The sequence below is a fragment of the Petaurus breviceps genome, unplaced genomic scaffold, assembly GCF_028583685.1.
Source record: "Petaurus breviceps papuanus isolate PSGF00001 unplaced genomic scaffold, PetGlider_PUasm1.0 90667, whole genome shotgun sequence".
Classification (NCBI taxonomy): domain Eukaryota; kingdom Metazoa; phylum Chordata; class Mammalia; order Diprotodontia; family Petauridae; genus Petaurus; species Petaurus breviceps.
In genome coordinates, this window is record NW_027187302.1 from 3,314,540 (window position 1) to 3,326,686 (window position 12,147).

General features: G+C 42.3%; 1 long non-coding RNA gene and 2 other non-coding genes across 4 annotated transcripts in view; 1 reads left to right on the top strand and 2 right to left on the bottom strand.

The window, feature by feature from the left end:
- Positions 1-5,202: 5,202 nt before the first annotated feature.
- On the bottom strand, positions 5,203-5,275 carry LOC138143879 (small nucleolar RNA SNORD50). The gene has a single exon (XR_011163815.1). It is a non-coding gene; the product is annotated as a small nucleolar RNA SNORD50 (small nucleolar RNA).
- A 336-nt stretch (positions 5,276-5,611) lies between these two features.
- LOC138143880 (small nucleolar RNA SNORD50) lies at positions 5,612-5,684 on the bottom strand. The gene has a single exon (XR_011163816.1). It is a non-coding gene; the product is annotated as a small nucleolar RNA SNORD50 (small nucleolar RNA).
- Positions 5,685-7,459: 1,775 nt separating this feature from the next.
- LOC138143827 (uncharacterized) overlaps positions 7,460-12,147 on the top strand; it is a 76,225-nt gene continuing 71,537 nt past the window's right edge. The window contains exons 1-2 of one of the 2 annotated variants that reach the window (XR_011163802.1): positions 7,460-8,790; positions 9,072-9,212. This is a non-coding gene — a long non-coding RNA (uncharacterized lncRNA). Of the gene's footprint in view, positions 9,213-12,147 lie in introns of both variants that reach the window. The other variant, XR_011163801.1, reaches the window with a different exon arrangement.

Below are 12,147 nucleotides of genomic sequence, written 5' to 3' on the forward strand. Positions count from 1 at the left end.
CCCCCGTGAAACTCACGCAGCGCTCCGAGCTTCATCCAATCAGAGCTGCAGCAGTGAGCGCGTCATCCTGTTCTTCCCCAGTGATTTGCTTGCTGGCGCCATTGAGAGCAGTGCCGCAGAGGAGAGCTGAGGCAGGACAACATAAAAACCCGGTATGTAAGCGGGAGTGAGGGGGCATGATGGAGGATAAAAAGGGCATGATGGAGGAAAAAAGAAGAACTCAGGGGGCATGATGGAGTGAAAAGAAGGACTGATGGTCATAATTTTATTATTGTGTCTGTTTTGACCCCCAGACATAAGTACAAAAAGGAAGAGCTACTGTATACTGTTGAGTGTAAGAAAGCAATTGTAGAGGAGTCACATGGCAAGAATCTTGCAGTTTTCTGTAAAGAAAAACTTTTGGATCTTCGAATGGTCAGAAAATGGAGAGCAGATTATAATAACCTCAATCAACAGGTGGATGAGGGAAAAGGGAAAAAGCGCAGGTCTGGATCAGGTCGGCAGCCCTTATATCCTGACTTGGAGATCCTCATTGGTTGAATGGATTGCTGACAGGAGAGCAAAGGCCTTGGTTGTGCGCAGGGCTGATATTCAAGCATTTGCCCTTTCAATGGCACCAGAGTTTGAAATGGTCTCAGAAGGATTCAAAGCATCACAACACTGTTTGGACGGTTTCCTTCAACAGTATGAACTGTCCCTAAGAAGATCAACAACACTGTTTAAGCTGGAAGATGCTGAAGTTATTAAACGTGCACTTGCATTCAGGTCCTTTATTGATAGGATCGACATTTCCAAGTACCAAACCTGCAATATGATTGCTACGGTATGGATGAAACTGCAGTGTTTATGGGACAAGGATCTCAAACAACAATTCATCACAGGGGTGCAACGTCAATCTACATTCCCACCACTGGCTATGAAAGTGCACGGGTCACCTGTGTTTTGGCAATTCGTTTGGATGGAAAGAAAGCCACACCTCTAATCATCAGTAAGGGCAAGAAAGATAAGATTGAACGTGTATCTGGCATTTACGTTCTTGAAACCGAAAAAGCCTGGTGTACATAAGCCATTATAAGAAAGTGGGTTGATTTAATGCTGCCACTTGTTATGCGAGGTAACCAAAGAGGTCTGATAGTCTGGGATTCAGCCAGCACTCACCGCGCTAAAGAAATGAAGAACTTCCTTGCAGAGAGAAGAAGAGATCAAGTAATGATTCCTGCAGGAATGACTGCCTATCTCCAGACCCTTGATATTGCAATAAACAAGCCATTCAAGGACCATTTGCACATGGAAGTCAATGACTACATTGAAAATAGAATGGAAAGAAATCAGCGTGGAAACTTTGTGAAGCCCTGTCTGCAAGAAGTTGTGACTTGGGTGAAGAAGTCATGGGATAAAATTACTGACAGCTGTGTCGCCAAGGCACTAGGAGCAGGTTACCTGGACAAGACATATTCATTTAAAGAGAGCTATATTGCTGTACATGACAGATTGGGTCCACTTCTTCTGAAGGAAATGGAGGCGCAAGACATCCAGGATGGAATTCAGGGTATGGACACTTATGACGATGTTGTTGAAGAAGATGACATGATCATTATTGAATAAAGGTACATTTTTTTTGTTCACATTTACCTGTTTATTAAAATTGCTGTCAATGTTCATTAAAATAAGCCCTCCCCTGAAAATAAGCCCTCTGGTGTTTTTCTGTACAAAAAAAAAAATAATAAGACAGTGTCTTATTATCGGGGAAACACGGGTAGTCACCCTGCCTCCAAGTTTGCCCTCCCTCTTCTACAAGTCATTCTTAATACTGTTGCCAAATTAATCTTTTTTTTTTCTTTTTGGAGGGCAATTGGGGTTGAGTAACTTGCCCAAGGTCACACGGCTAGGTTTGTGTGTGTCCTTGTGTGTGCTTGTTAAGTGTCTGAGGTCGGATTCGAACTCAGGTCCTCCTGCCTCCAGGGCCAGCACTCTACTCACTGTGCCACCTAGCCGCCCCCAAATTAATCTTTCTTATGCTGAAATCTGATCATTTCATTCCAAGTTCAAGTTCCTTAACCTAGCATTCACATTCTACAAGCTAAACTGGATTCTACTCTTTCCTGAAGGAAGATACCATATATGACCATCTCAGCCTCATTTGCTGGCTAATGTTCTATATCCTCTAACTACTGTCTTCCATACATTCTCTCTGACTTGGCTGTATCTTCATCTCCCATGGTTTTATCCTCTTTAAACAGATAATGTCCAGTGATAGTGGATAGATATATTTCCCTCCTATGTGCCAGGCATTATGCTAAGTATTTTACAAACATCTCTTGATCATCACAACCTAGGGAAGTAGATACTGTTATTATCCCCATTTTACAGTTGAGGAAGCTGTGGTAGAGTGAAGTTAAGTGCCCTGTTCAGGTTGATACAGCTTCATAAGCAAGCATTCGAGGTCATATTTGAATTCAGGTCTTCCTGATTCCAGGCCTAGCTCTATTCATTTTACCACCTTATTGACCTAGCTGCTTCCTACAGCTATCTCAAATTCAACATATCCAAAACAGAACTCATATTTCCATAAAATCCCATCCTTGTACCAAACTTGCCTGTGTAAGTCAAAGGCACCACTATCCATTTACTGATCCAGTCAACCACGGATGGATGACTGTATCCATTGAAATCTTGGTGCCATCTTTGATTCCTCACCCACCACACGTATTCGAGCAAGTACAAATGCTTGCCATTTCTATCACTTCCATCCCCTCTCCACTCACACAGACACCACCTTGGTTTAGGTCTTTATTACCTCCTGCATGGGCTACTGTAATAGCCCCTTACTTGGGCCATCTGGCCTCTAGTCTCTCCCTGGTCTAATCAATAGTCTACACAGTGGATCAGTGATTTTCCTAAAGCATTCTCATTAAGCGTTATTACACCCCTTTTATCAAAATAGGCCAGTTATTACTTCCAGAATCCTTTATTTCTGTATTAATTTCTTTGGAATTTAAAAATTCTCCCAGAATGAATGGCAACTTCCTATCTTTTCTAGTCTTGCTATACACCCTCTTCTATATATTCTACAATCCTGCCCATTTCTGTCTTTGGTGGTCCCCTTTCCCCAAAATGTACTGGTCATTTCCAATCCTTGAATTTCTCTAAGACTTCACTCACATATACACATACTTATACATGAAACCTCTCCTGATCTGCCTAGCCACTAATACCCTTCCTCTTAAAACTATCATGATTTTGTACATCCGTGGGAGGATATTTTTGCTTATTTTCATACACATTACAGTGCAGTATCTATGCCCCCTGCAATGTTTTCCATTGCACTAAGGTTTATATTTCTAGTGTCATCTAGTGACTGTTACTCCTAGTATCCAACTTGTTTAAAAATTGAGCACAAGCATTATCTCATGCACAAATTGTTCCTTAATTCAAGTTGATGTCCCCAAATGTTACAGGATAAAACTGGACTAAAGATTACATTCTGTATAGTACACTAGCAGTGGCTTCTAAGTGGAGGATCTTGTGACATCTCAGATTAGGTTCTGGTTGAGGAAACCTAATTGTACCAGATAGGGGTATGATGGTGGTTTTAGGTAAGTGGGGGTGGTCAAGAAAATCTAAGCTCAACCAGACACGAGAAGTTAAAATGTTTGACCAGGTGAATAAAAGAATGAGGAATAGGGAGGTCAAAGTTGCACTACATGTTGCCCTTCATTTGGAGAATTGTGCTGTTCTTTAATGAGCTCGACTATTACTGGCTTTGCTTCACTGTTTAGAGACTAGTCCCGTTAAAACTTAGAAAAAATGAACATTTTCTAAATGTTGTCCTCGATGTGGGTAAGCTTGCCATTATTCAAGTTCTTCAGAGACCAGTCTTGTAGTGGAGTTGCTTTCATAAAGAACTTTTCTGACATCATGTGATTTGAATGCCTGTCAACCTCTCTGCCAAAGTTGCCAATTAACTTCTTTAAAACTATTCTATTTTGGTGTTTAATTCTAGGCTGGTTTTTCCAATTCACATAGGATAGGAAAAGACCATAAATTATATAAAAATTCTAAAATAGTCTAAAATGTGGGTGTTTGAGGGGTGGAAACATGTATTCATAGGGCAGCCAAGAACTAAACCAATTAGTTCGAAAAACCTGTTGCCAGCTGCCTAAATATATATTCTTAAAGTCCAAAACACCCCTAACATTTTAGGTAAAGCCACTGACAGACATTTCAAATTATCAAGATTGTAGTCAAAAAAGTATGCTACTATTAAGTCAATAGTTACCTTATCATTTAATGGATTAAATTATACAATTACAGAAATGTTACATGAAATCTGGGAATGCATTTTTTAATTAAATGGGGCCAGTTGCTTAGTTTTTCTAATTTCTGTTGGCTAAATTACTGAAATAACACCACTTTGATATATTAAGTAAGAAGTGATACTAGTCACCACTAATTCATGACAGTAAATCTAGCCTTAGTTAATTTCTACCTACCTACAACAGAATCTTATCCCCCCCCCAAATACCTGTATCATTTTAAAAAGGCAAGAGAGCAAAATCACAACACTATTTAAACTCACCACACATTTTAAAAAGAATAAAATGAGTCAGTGTTAAAGGATTTGTTTCATAAGATAGATTTAGGCTAGACTTAACATTTTCAAATATGTGCATCAATATTTTATTCATATGCGCCAAATTTTTAATTGCTTTGAATTTAAAACGACTTTAGAAAAGAAAAACCAGGCTTTTTAAAGTTTGATTAATCTGCCTGTCTTGACTCTGAATAAGTTGTATTAATAGTGACATTTATACACTTCTTTATATGAAATTCAATTCAAAATAACACAATCCAAAGCTTTTGTCCAAATGCATAAAGATTTCATGTCTTGGCATTTCAAAGAATGATACAAAAAGCTTCATTTTAGATTTCTTAGTTCTTTCCCAGACACCATCCACACACTTGTCTCATGATGCAGATGCAGTGATTCCACAATATTCCTGAAATGGGAAAACATTGGGGTTTTAAGAATGACCATCTGAACATAAAAAGAAACCTTGCAAGGTTTTATATCCAAAAGAAACCATCAATACTCAAACATATGGCCCATAGTTAAAAGCTTCAGAGCAAAATGCTTTTATACATCTGTTATGTTCTTAACTAAGTAGGTTCTTATGAAAGCATTGTTCACATTTTGGTCTTATCTCAGAAGCCAGATCCGTAATATGGAGTTTTTCAACAGGAATTCAGGTTCGGGATAGTATCATCATAAATAAGACCAAGACATAGTAGTGTTTAGCAATTTACCAAATTGAGAAAAATCTATTTTACCCAGAAATGCAAGGTTTATGCAACTATGCATAAGAATACTGTTACTTACTTTGGCATATGGTAGTAAGAGCTCAATCTTGCATGTTCAAGGTGCTGTTGGCAAAGGTAATTGTCTATTAGTAACACTTTAGACTTCCATCCAAAGTTTTATCCTTCATTCTATTATCATCTCATCCCTTGTTTTAAAGTAGTAACAAGGGTACTTCCTCTCCAATTATAAAACATGAAAAAAAAAAACCCACACAAAACAAAAAACACTAGTGCTAGTCCCTTCATGGTCTTCTCAGAAGCCAGATCCGTATATTAAGTTTTTTCATCAAGAAATCAGGTTCGGGATAGGTTCATCATTGATTAGACCACCAGATCTGTTCAATAAATTTCTCTCAGCTATTTAAATAACAATCAACTTTCTGACATATTACTAGTTACTAATAGCAAATTATTAATTAAAAATGAAAAGCAATTAAAGAGCAACATGCTACTTAACTGTATTGCTAGGTTAAGGTAGAATGTAAAAAATAAATACCTCAAACTGAAGCCATTAGCCAGTCAACAAGGGTTTGATCTGGGCTTTGATCACATCAGTCAACAGACACCTGTCCTGCCAAAAAAGGAAAACAAAACTCATTACAGATTTTAAAAACTGAAATAGCTTTTAAGTAAAAAAAATTTTGTACCAAGGAGCCAGTTTTCTATGCTCACCCGTTCCATTCAAGTATTTATGGACTCATAAGTCCTAGCAGAATATCCATCCAGATGCCTCGATGTTTTCATTTGAGTCTAAAAGAGGAAACAATTTTTCATTCAACTATCCAAAGATCTTATTATATCACCTTCTCTCCCCTAGTTTTTCAAGGTCAGCTGCCATCTGCCCTTCTGGTGGAACATGCTGTGCCTCTCTGGCTGCTCACCCACTGCTTAGGGAGATTTTCCTGTAAGTTGCTAGTTTTAGCTTAGAAACCACAACCACCTAAAGTTCAGACTGATTAAAAAAGATGTTTGTAGATTCAAGGACAAAACACAAAAATGAAAACCAAAACAGTGACACTAAGTCTTTTTAATAGATCAGCATCATTCTTTTCATAATACTTCCAGACCTGGTTGTTCCCGTACAACAGCAGTCCTGAAAAATCACGGAGAACTCTTGCCATTATTCCTACAAAAGATAACACATTATACAAATGTTTCATAATTAAGTCTTATCTCGAAGGTGTCCCTTTTTCCCAACAACAAAGTCTTCCCCTCCAGTGGAAAAAAAAATTAATTTTCCCTTCATGGTCCTGGCCTACAAAGGAGACCCCCCCCCCCCCAAAAACGGGATACCATTCAGAGCATGAATTTCGCACCGTCAGCACAAAGAAATCGGGCAGCTAATGTGTTTAGCTTTCGGCCTACGAACCACGAATCATCAGCGTGGCCTCCCAGGGATCAATTAGCATCTGACTAAGGAAAGGGAGGGGGTGGGGGAGAAACTAGGCAGGGCATTCGCCATTTTCTCTATGACCTCCTTTCCACAGGCAATAGCGTGCTATTAACATACTGTAAATAAAGAGTTTTAATAATGGCGACATGGGAAAAAAGGGGAGAGGGAAGCTTGCTAGCACTTCTAGGACCCCGTAGTATCCTCTACCCTCTCCGCCCAAATCCCGGGACTTGAATGAGGTCCAGCCAAAGTCATGCTTTGCTTTCAGTCTCCACGCGGTCGAGAACGCTCCTCCCCGCCCTCCTACAATGCATTGCGCGGCCCCGCGAGGCTGCCGGCTTTAGGCCGCACGGAACGCTAGGACTCGTAGTTTTGCAGCCCGCCTATACAGGACTCCTACGATAACTGGACGTCAACCCATCCTTCACACCCAGCAGGTGCTCGAACGCCCTACAGGAAAATGCTTTTTTTCCTCCTGTCCTCCTCTAGAAATGCCCTAATGGAAGCCGAAGATCAAAATCTCTATCTTACTGTTCCTCCAGATTCTGCAAACAAATAAGAAAGCTATCCTCTAGTCCCTCCCCTTTAAAATGGCTCCAAAGTTCTCAAACAGCCACCCAAACTTCCCACGAGAACCTTACCTGATTAGGAGATCAACCAGGCGAGCGGAAAAGAATCCGAAAGCTCTTGGGCGGCTCCTTATATAGCCGATGCAAAATCAGAACGAGGCTGGCTCCGCCCCCCTCACTTTCCATTGGACGCCTAAAATGAGGCAGGCGGGGATAGAGGGGGCGGGTACTCACGTTGATATGAATAGGGCGTGCCGGCTAGTTTTGGAACCCTCTGCTTGCTTTCCGTGTTCCAGCATGTGTGGCTTCTCTGTCCTTCCGGGGCGCCTTGGGTGCGCGCACGCACTGACGGACGGACGACCGAGGCGCGACTGCCTTCTTGTGGGTGGGGAAGCGCGCTGCTTGCCTAGTCCTGGCAAGTTCGGTCTGCTTTTCCTTAGGCTCGCACTGTCGGGCCGGGCCCTGCTTGGCTCGGGGAGTGGCGCCAGAATTCAAATAGGCACTCTCAGTTGGTGGCATTGGCTGCAGCCGCCACTGGAGCCAAATTCAATGCAGCTAAGGGACTAGGTCTCTGATTCCAACAGCATGGGGACTTCCCAGTGGGGAAGCTCCCTCCATCAATGCATGTCAGCTCCTTCCATGCAACTTGTGGTCTTAAGATTTCTTCTTATTGACCGTTTCTAATGAGTTCGGGATTGGATCTGTGATTTCAGGGTAGGGGAATGAGGTGACTGAGGTGCTACCAATGCGAGTCGGCATTTTCTCTGCCGTTTATAATCTTAGAGACCTGCAGAGGTTATATGACTTGCTCTGGGTCACACAGGTTCCGAAGCAGGATGTGAACCCAGGTCGTGGTCGTCTTCGCTTTGCGGATTGAATAAATGTGTTAGTCTCACCAAGCAGTAATGGTGAGAGCCGGAAGGAGAGGGGCGGTGCAGACTGAGCCGCTACTGTAGACCGGAGATTAAGAGAAATAATAATAACAATGCCAAGATGCCTAGGGGAAAACCTAGGAAGTGCCCCACAGCTTTCTCGGCCTTCATCTCTAACTTCAAGCGCATTCCGATAGCTATTACCCAGCCTCGCTGGCTGTGCAGCTCCTCCTAGGCGGATACAAATGCACTCTTTGCCCTGTCCTGCAGCACCGAAGCGAGCCTGGGCTAGACCTACGGGGTAGGCAGGAGCTTGGAGATTCCGGAACCAGCTTCAGTGCTAGGACCCGATTGCACCGGCAAGCCCTGGCCCCTCCGCCCCCGTCTGGTCTCCGAATAGCCACCGCGCGCGAGTCTGGACCCCCTAGTGGCCAAGGGGTGTGAGCGAGAACCGTGGAACAGGGGTGGAAGGAACCGTGCTCTAGCTCCCCTCCAAACAACGAGATTGGGGTGCGGTCGTCTTGGAGCGGCATCTTTGAAGCCTGGAAAGCGATTCATTTAGCGTCTAGCACTGCGAAGCGGCGGAGCACTAAATGTATGAAGATCTGGATGTTTCACATTTGGGGGATGGGGCAAGGAGGCAGGGCTAGTGGAAAGGGAGGTAAAAATAGTTTGAATGGCATGACGTTTTTGCCATTCAGCAAAATGGAGAGGGCTGGAGCCAGGCGTCTGCCACGATTCAGCCCCACCTGAGACAGGGAGCATTAATGCATAAATAAGCATAGTGGATGCTGGCGGCCCCACGCAGCCAAGCAGCTCCCCACGACTCAATGCTAAGTCAGACTTGGTAGGGTGATCTTTCTTCCACCTCCCCAGGCCGATGAAATCTGGATCCGGACTGCTCCACCCCACCAAATGACAAGGAGGGAATCGAGTATACAGCACCTAGTATGTGTCAGGCACTGTTGTGCAAAGAGCTTGACAGATACCCGATTTCATTCTCACAACCCTGTTCCTGTAAGTACTGTTAAGCCCATTTTTACGGTTGGGAAATTGAGACAAAGTGACTGGCCCAGGGTCATACAAATGATGATGATGAAGAAAATAATAGCAAACATTTATATAGTGCTTACCGTGTGCCTGGCACTTTGCTAAGCGCTTTATACTTATTGTCTCATTCGACCCTCACAAACTACAATGGAAGGCAGTTGCTATTATTATCCCCATTTTACAGATGAGGAAACTGAGGCAAACAGATTAAGAGATTTGCCCAGGGTAACAGAGCTAGTAAGTGTCTAAGGCTGAATTTGAACTCAGATCTCTCCTGACTATAAGCATTACCCTCAATCCACTGTATTACCTAGTTTCACCTAGTATTCCACAGAGAGGACTGAGGAAGGTTTCACTGAAGAGAAGACACATGAGTTTATAAGTAAAAGAAAGCTTTTAACCAAACTAAATGAGGTAATTAATTTAAAAACTAGGGGGATGGGCTGTGGCTGAGCCAATAAAGGATCATGGGATCATAGATTGAGATCTAGAAAAGATGGATTTTCAGAAGCTTAACCATAGATACTTTGTTGAAACAGAAAAGTCTTTTTCTTTAAAAATTTTTTGGAAGATGGGCATGGTGCTGCTATAGGTCTATAATTGTTGTTTCTGGGGGATGATGAGGCTAGTGGATCAATGGCGTTCTGGAGTATAAAACTGTAAGCAACAGTGTGCCTCCGTGGATAGAAAACTGGGCCTGGAGTCAGGAAATCTGAGTTCAAATTTGCCCTCAGACACTTACCAACTGTGTGACCCTGGGCAAGTCACTTAATCTTTGTCTTAATCTGATGGAGAAGGAACTGGCAAACCTCTCCAGTATCTTTGCCAAGAAAACTTCATGACCAGTATTGGTACAGTATAGTCCATGGGGTCATGAGGAGTCAGACAAAACTAAATGACTGAACAGCAAAGGGGCATTTGATGGGTCAGGCTCCAATATGATGATTCCCCAGGATGTTTAAAGAGAGTCTAGGTAGGAAAAAATAGAACAGGTTACAGCTTCTGTAAAGTCAGCATAAGGATCATGCAGTGAGTGGCCATTGTACTTCTAGCCCAAGTGAGATAGGAAGACCCAGTTGAAAGAGAGAGGCACACAGAGACTAAGAGAGATGGGGACAGAAGAAATCGAGATTTGAGGAAGAGGATTTACATAATTATAATAATGTTAATTCAGCAAGCACATGATGCCTACTACAGGTCAGGTACTGCTCTAAGTGCTGGTGATAACTGGCAAAAATGAAACAATACCTACCCTCAAGAAGCTTGTAGGGGAATAACATGTACACAAGTCAACATTAAATATATATATATATATACATATATATAATATGTAAATATATTGAAAAAAATACAAAACAGTTTCCTGGCTCTGCTTCTGTCTTTCCAGACTTTCCCACCCCTACTATGTGTCAGGCACTGCGCAAAAAGCTTTACAAATATTGTCTGATTTGATTCTTACAACAACTCTGTTCTCATAGGTACTCCTGCAGTTTCCTTTTTCCATTGGTAAGTTTCTTCCAGAACCTCCATTTAGAGGAAGGTTCTGGCTCTCTGGATTTTACCACCATGCCCCTGTCAAGGCACCTTACATGTTGTTTTGTAACATTAGAGTATAAGCTTCTGGAAGGCAGAGACTGTCTTTTCTTTTGCTTATATTTGTATTCACAGTACTTAACATTGTGCCTGGCACATAGAAAGTGCTTCATAAGTTGCTTTTTGATTGTCTAAAAGTCAGGACAGAAGCACTAACAAGGATGACCAAAGAACCTATAAGTGATCCAAAGAACAGAGGTGGAGAGGGATAATTTTCCAGGAAGAGGAGAAAGACAGCACAGTGACAGGAGATGGCATGTTGAAATAGGTCAGTCTATCTCAGAATCATATAATGTGTGAGGAGGAATAAATGTGTAGTCAGTCTGGTAAACCAGGTGGAGTCAGATTGATTTAAAGACAGACTGGCTTTAAATGACAGACAGGAAAGTGATGTGGCATGGTCAGAACTATACTCTAGGAATATAAATAATGAGTGTTTATAAACCACTTATTATGTGCTAGGTGCTGGGGATACTGTAGCAGCAAGAACGCCAAGCGTCCTCAGGGTTTGCTGCCCATACAGGTTCTTGGATCTGCTTTGTTAAAGGAAAGCAACTCAAAATGGGTTAACAAGCTTACTTTAATCAGTCAGACATATATCGTTTACCTTGTTCAGGGGAAATGGTCAGCACCCCGAACTTCAAAGTATACAGGCAGAATTATCAAGACAGAAACAGATCAAGTAGACAGATTTCCAAACTGTCCAACCATTACATCCATACCCAGTCAACATCTGGGTTTCCACATCTGGGTTTTTCAAAGCTGGGGGACTCTCAACAATGGCTTCCCAGAATTCAGATCAAATCACAGAACACTTCTCAAAGTGAGTCCCAAAACAAAGCTACACATCAGGGCTTATATAGCCTTCTCCTGGCTCAGAGAATGTAACAACCTCATTGACTCACTGGCCAATCAAGAAGTATCTACTGAAAAACAAGCCTCTCTCCCCAGGCTTCTGGTGCACTTTAGCCTAGGGGCAGGGAAGATCTTCCAAATTTGCATTCCCATTACAGATACAAATAAGAAAAAGATAGTCCCTGCCCCCAAGGAGCTTACAATCTAAGAGGGGAAGACAACAGACCAAAGGGTTTGGGGAGGAGGGGAGCGACTAGGTGGTGCAGTTAATAAGAGCACCAGCCCTGGAGTCAGGAGGACCTGAGTTCAAATTCGGCCTCAGACACTTAACACAAAAACTAGTTGTGTGACCTTGGGCAAATCACTTAACCCCAATTGCCTTCCAAACAAAAAAAAGGGTTTGGGGGGAAGAAGGAACAAAGGGGCAGTGATGATGGTGGAGTGGAAACCAAGT